Consider the following 6183-nt stretch of genomic DNA (forward strand, 5'->3'; position numbering starts at 1 on the left):
TGCTGTGAGCTCTAAGATAGTAAGCAAAAAGAACCGAATTTAGAAAGCGCCGAATTGTAAGGAGGAACCTCACTTAAAAAAAAGAATGAAAACGAGGTCTGTCGAAAGAAATATGCAGGTTTACCAACAGAAAAAAAATTAACAAAAATATGCAGGTCTCACCGAGACTCGAACTCGGATCGCTGGATTCAAAGTCCAGAGTGCTCACCATTACACCATGAGACCGACTCATTCCGACGCCGGGAATCGAACCCGGGCCTCCTGGGTGAAAGCCAGGTATCCTAGCCACTAGACCACGCCGGAGACACTCGACGCCGCAGCTGCGGAACGTTTTCCCAAGACACGGATGCACGCACGGCTGCGTCGAAACGACGGAGCGGCGGCGTAGCGGCAACAGCTGTTGAGCGATGAACACGTGCGTGTCTGTTTACTGCATGTCAAACGGCTGCAGGCCGCATGAGAATATTCGCAGCGTCAGTCTTTCCACGACGGTTAGGCGCACATCCAGCATATCAACAATGAAATCTAACCTAAACCTCTTATCACTGGCATCCCGACGTAACCTCGCACGGCTATCTTTGTTTCATAAGATCTTCTACCACGATATCCTGCACGATGAATTGCTGATTCCACCTTCATATGTGTCATCACGTTTAGAGAACATTCACAAAGTTGGCACATTTATATGCAACACTAAAACATTTTCCGATTCATTCCTTCCCCTCACATCAGTAGACTGGAATCGCGTTCCCTCCTCCGTTGCAATGATCACCCAACCTTCATTATTTCAGTCAACCATACGCAATGTATAGTTACTAGCAAGTTTTGTACAGTACAACAAATCACCTTCCTAGTTTCTTTCATTCGTATTTTTGCTACTCTCTGTGTACTGTGACATGTGACATTACAATTAGAAACTGTCTTCTAGTTCGTAATCATTCATTCTGTTGTATGCCTGCACACTTAACACTGTTACACTTATATTTCAGACATTCACGTTATTTGTTACTTGTGTTGTGATTTGCTGTGTTTATAGATATTATTCCATTATCCCACTCCTCTCTGTAATGTTCCCACACTGAGGGTATCAATAAATGGAAATGAAAAAAAAACTCTATGCTGTGCGAGCTGCGGCCACACTCTACCTGCAAATTTCTTAATCTCATCCGCTCACCTAACTTTCTGCCGCCTCCTGCTACGTTTGCCTTCACTTATAATCCACTCCGTTACTCTTAAGGACCAGCGGTTATCTTGCCTTCGCATACTACCCTGCCCAAGCCCATTTATTCCATTTGTTTTTAACCTGTGTTTGTTCCCTCACCGGCTCTGCCCGCTTCCGGTCTATTTACGCGACACCTATATTTTTTCTTTCCTTAGCTCGCTGCGTATCCCTTAACTTAAGCTGAACCCCTTCCCTTAGCCTTAACTTTTCTGCCCTATAGGTGAGCACCTGTAAGATACAGCTGTTGTATGCTTTCTTTTTCAGGGATATTGGTAAACTGCCAATCATGATAAGCCGCCTATAAGAGCAAAATTTTGTAATTTTGATCGTAGGTGAAAGGGAGAATGAAATGGAAAGGAACTCAGAATTTTATACGAGATGATTTCCGGCCAGCCTCTAAAATGTTTCGTGGCAAGAGTAACCTCTTCAGGCACTAAGTAGTACGCGATAGGAGGAAAGTCTCCAAATTTTGAGATTTTTGTAATTATTGCATGCCAAGAATTCACAAGGAAATTCCTGTCTTCTCTGATTATTATGTATGAAATTTCTGCGTGGTCCTCATTTACCTACGTCATGACACAAAAGTGCTTTCAAGGCCTCAACTATACGTCTTTTGACTGATTCCTGTCCTACGAAGCTATGCGAATAACGCAGGACATTTCAGGCACTTTTTACTGCTCATGCTTGCAAAGCAAGCAAACAAAATATCGCACTTGCTAGAGCCACACCAGAGTTACCATAAAACCTGAACGTACCAATATTAAACACATTTTTCTCCTTTCGTTTCGGATGCCTATCTTGATGCGTTTATGGGAAGAAATGGACTTGGGCAGGACATGAAATGCGAAGGCAAGATAACCGATGGTCGTTAAAGGTAACGGACTGGATACCAGGAGAAGGCAAGCGAAGTAGGGGGCGGCAGAAAGTTAGGTGGGTAAGTGAGATTAAGAAGTTTGCCGGGATACAGGGGCCGCAGATGGCGCAGCACACGTTTATTTGGAGAGATATGTGTGAGGCCTTTGTCCTGCAGTGCATTCTAAACACGGAGACGCCTATATGAGAGTAAAGAGGGAGTAAACTCTCCTTCAGCGCGCTCCCTTTTGTAGCGAGAGCTACATTACCCGCAGTCTCGCCGTTTCGCTGTGGGCCTTCGGCGCCACTTGTGCGCATGCGCTAGGAGCCCAGTGACGTCACAGCCACGCATCTGGTGCGCCGCGCGCCGCGCCGCACGCCTCCGAACGAGAGGAGCCGCCGAGTGACGTCACAGCTGCCGGAGCCGCGCGCCGACGCCGATCGCCTCCGACCGAGAGAGGACTGCCCGGGCCGTCTTTCTGGCTGTCAATAAAGTTGAATAACACGTGCCGCCTTCACCACATGTCTCGTCTTTAATGTCTAACACTTAGCCATGACAATGAGCAAAACGTAACCAGGGAGATACCGTACCTCTCGCTACGCATATCCTGGCATAGATGAGCTAAGCCACTGCCAATTTTTTATACAAGGCAGTGCGCTAGAGGAGTACCGTATTTTATCCTTTTTGTTTACATGTGGTCGTAGTCAGGTCGACGATGATGATGATTGGACATTGCGCCTTGTATACGAGGAATTTGAGGTCGCGTCCGCAAATGTGGACTGAGCGCCTGATCACAAGGAATATTTATAACTCCGCCGCGATAGACAGCGAAATTTAACAAAAACTCAAGGGGCACTTTGGCTCTGTAAAGCGCTGCAAGGAAAGCCTTTCCTGGAGCACTGTTTGGCATTGACTGCGAGACTGTTTGTGCTGTACTAGTGCTTTATTTGACTAAACACCTTGACTACACATTGCAACTACACACTTTGACTACCGACTTTGACTGCTTCTTTCGCACGACTCTCTCTCTGCTTCGATGAGTTCGGTTATCCATGGCTCTGCTCACAGTAATGAGGTATGTAATGTGGTCACCCACGGACGCCTTACGCCTCCTGTCGGAGCGGACGACAACTGTTTTATTAGTTTCCGTCTGCTCGGAAAGGGGGCGTCAGGCATCCGTAGGTGACATCATTACTGCGAATCCGCGCACTCGGACGTCATAACAATTTCGACCATGCTGACAACCTTCTGTCGACAACGATGACGCATTAAGGGCTTTCGCCTTAAGAAACTTCCGTAAGAATGGCGAAAGCTTTTGAAGTGTCAGACAATCCTCTAAGTGCAACAGCCGAGCTGTTGTACATAGCTATTTTTGGCCCGGACGTGTTGCATGTGCAGGCGACTTTATTACTCTGGCATGGTCTATCTTCACTCACTTCATACTGGTGATAAAGTACCGCGCGCCAGATCAGAGTTGCAATGGCGTGTGTTCAAGTGTATGTGCACGCTACATTTTCGTTACATATTTTGAAAAATACATATCTCCGACTAGTTGGTCATTATAGCAAGCAGAGAAATTTCAAGTATTCGTCGCAAGCACAGCAGTTCTGCAACTTCTGCGAATAAGAAGTACACCTGACGTACGCTGTTCCATTAGTTTTCGACTGTTAACTCATTCATTTACCTCCCTTGCTCTGAGGTATAAATTATTGCCATCGAGTGCCGTACAATAAGAAGGTTTATCTTTTAATGCGGGAGCATTACTAGGCTGTGTCAGCGGGGTCGTGCCCGCAAAACGGAGGGATAGCATCAAACGAGTGGTTGTAATCGAAAGAGTATGATGTGAGGATGCTGCGCAAAAAAAAATGTGTCGATACAATGTTAAGTTAAATAATTACAGAGAAAAATGTCAGAATGGCGCGGACGTCAGTGTAATGAGTGGACGGGAAAACAGCTAGCTGTGGACGGCAAAATACGGGAAAAATAGACAAAGGAGTGAAAACAAAGTTTGAAATGAATTGGAATGTATTTGATGAGGAATAATTAATCGAACAAAAATTTTTATTGACATAGATTAAGTAGTTAATTAATTGCCAGCAAAAAACATTAGACGGTTGAATAGGCTGGACGGGGATATAGTAAGTGGACGGGAAAGCAACCACGGCATCAAATTTGAAAAGCCAAAATGGTTGAGATAAAAGAAAGTATTATCAGAGTAAATGAATCGATCTTTAATTAAAGCATAAGATAATTGCGCAAATTCAGTAGTTAAATTAATTAACAAACAAAAATAAAATGATAAAGAGAGGCAAAGAGAGGCGACGAGTGCCGATGAGGCGCCAAAGCTTTCGCATTCTCCCAATGCGGGTCGCCGCAGTGATCTCTAACGTTTTTTATAGTCGCTAATGGGTGAAGCCAGCAGCATTGGTGGCGCAAAAGCCTCGCAGTGGGATGCGCCTTAACGAAAGGTGTTGACGATGAGTCGCAAAAAAGTTGTGTGAAAGTTCCAATGCCTCTCTTGCTCTCCTAAATATACGTTAGAATGCCAAGCACGAAATGCTTTTAGCACCCATCCGCAGCAAGATTAGGGAAGTACCATCCAGAAACCTCGCAGTACCTGATGCAAAGCGTGAAGACGAACTCGTCCGAAAATTCCGGAACTTCTCTGTCAGAACGGGAGCCAGCAGAAAAAAACTTCAACACCGAGCAGGATTCGAACAAACACCGGCGCCAGCACAGCACTTTTATTTTCGTTCTTTTAAGGCGAAAGCCTTTAATGGCTCATACTGTTGTCCGTTAGCAGAGGGTGTCACACCTTTGGCAGCGTTTAACTTGGGTTTTAACTCGGGAAATAAAAAAGATAGGAGAAAACGAATGGTTGCTTCAGATAGAGGAGGACGAAATAAGCCCAGAAATCAAGTTTGGTGACTGTATATTAATTAGTTCATTAATTATAGGCAACAATGTCGAAATTACGTCGAAATAGCGGGGACGTAGATATAGCCACGGGAACGGTGTGACGTTACACCCACATGGAGTCGTAACGGCATAGTGAAAATTGCCACAGAATGGTCGGAAAAACGTCTGATTTGTGCCAAATTAGATGGAAAATGTGTAATTAAGCGTAATTAACACTTTAGATCCCAGAAAGACGTATAATTTTTATCCCGCTCGGCCATCGCCGCGGGTTTTTTGCCTACTGCACGAAAAAAATTGCTTAAAAAAAGAAGTCAACCAGTTCGTGCCTCACATAAACGTGCCGCATAATGCGGTCCGCCTGCATTCACTACAAAATTCTGGAAGGCGCACACACGCGCCATTGAAGGGTTATTGTTCCTGCGCCGCATGTACACTCGGCGCACCAAAGCGCACGCAGTAACTTCTCGCGAGGTGTGTTCAAACTAGTAGCCTCTCGAGCTGTGTTTTTTGAAATTTTGGATTATCTTCCTCATCGTTTATCTGTTCATTCGGCGCCAAAAATTTTGGCTCGGGTCCCTGAAGAGCTTATCTCCCCTTCAATTTTTTTCTTGTCCGCGCTCACAAGTTAGAGCCTTTCCTCGGTGCTATACTCCATTAAACAAGAGCTCCTACTGGAAATAATATCTGCGCACTCCACTGTGGTCTACATCGACTATCTGTAACCTCTTCTAGCTCACACGGTTGCATGATTGGCCGTCAAATCTACTGGCGATCCCAACGGCATATTGATTCAACTCGATGCCCCAAACCATTCCACTCCCCACTGCGAGCAATACAACGCGAGGCTTCAGAAGCAGACAGGTGAAAAGATTCTCTGCGCTCTTCGAAAGTGACGAACGCTTCGAAAGTTTATAAAGGGCGTCCGGAATCATCAATTACTCGGCGCTGTCAAGGAACTTTCCTTCCGTCTAGGTAGCTCTGTACTCCGTTCGTGATCGATGGCAAAACCTGTAACGAGGGCTCTACGTACCCCCGCGAAAACCTTCGTCAGGAGCCGAAGCTCGGGCCCTCCGCTCAGGGGTCGATAAGGGGCACGTACATGGCCTCTGAGAAAATAGGGGCAGAAACGAGAAAAAAATATCCGCTTCACCTGAAATTGCGTGCGTACGATCATTTAAGGAATTTTCAA

The 6183-nt window shown here is 45.6% G+C and overlaps 2 non-coding genes across 2 annotated transcripts; both read right to left on the bottom strand.

Moving 5' to 3' along the window:
- Window positions 1-153: 153 nt before the first annotated feature.
- Window positions 154-225, bottom strand: TRNAQ-UUG (transfer RNA glutamine (anticodon UUG)). Its single transcript has one exon. It is a non-coding gene; the product is annotated as a tRNA-Gln (tRNA).
- Window positions 226-231: 6 nt separating this feature from the next.
- Window positions 232-303, bottom strand: TRNAE-UUC (transfer RNA glutamic acid (anticodon UUC)). Its single transcript has one exon. It is a non-coding gene; the product is annotated as a tRNA-Glu (tRNA).
- Between the last annotated feature and the right edge of the window lie 5880 nt (window positions 304-6183).

This window comes from Amblyomma mixtum, chromosome 2 (assembly GCF_055824585.1).
Source record: "Amblyomma mixtum isolate Tamu chromosome 2, ASM5582458v1, whole genome shotgun sequence".
In the NCBI taxonomy this organism is placed as follows: domain Eukaryota; kingdom Metazoa; phylum Arthropoda; class Arachnida; order Ixodida; family Ixodidae; genus Amblyomma; species Amblyomma mixtum.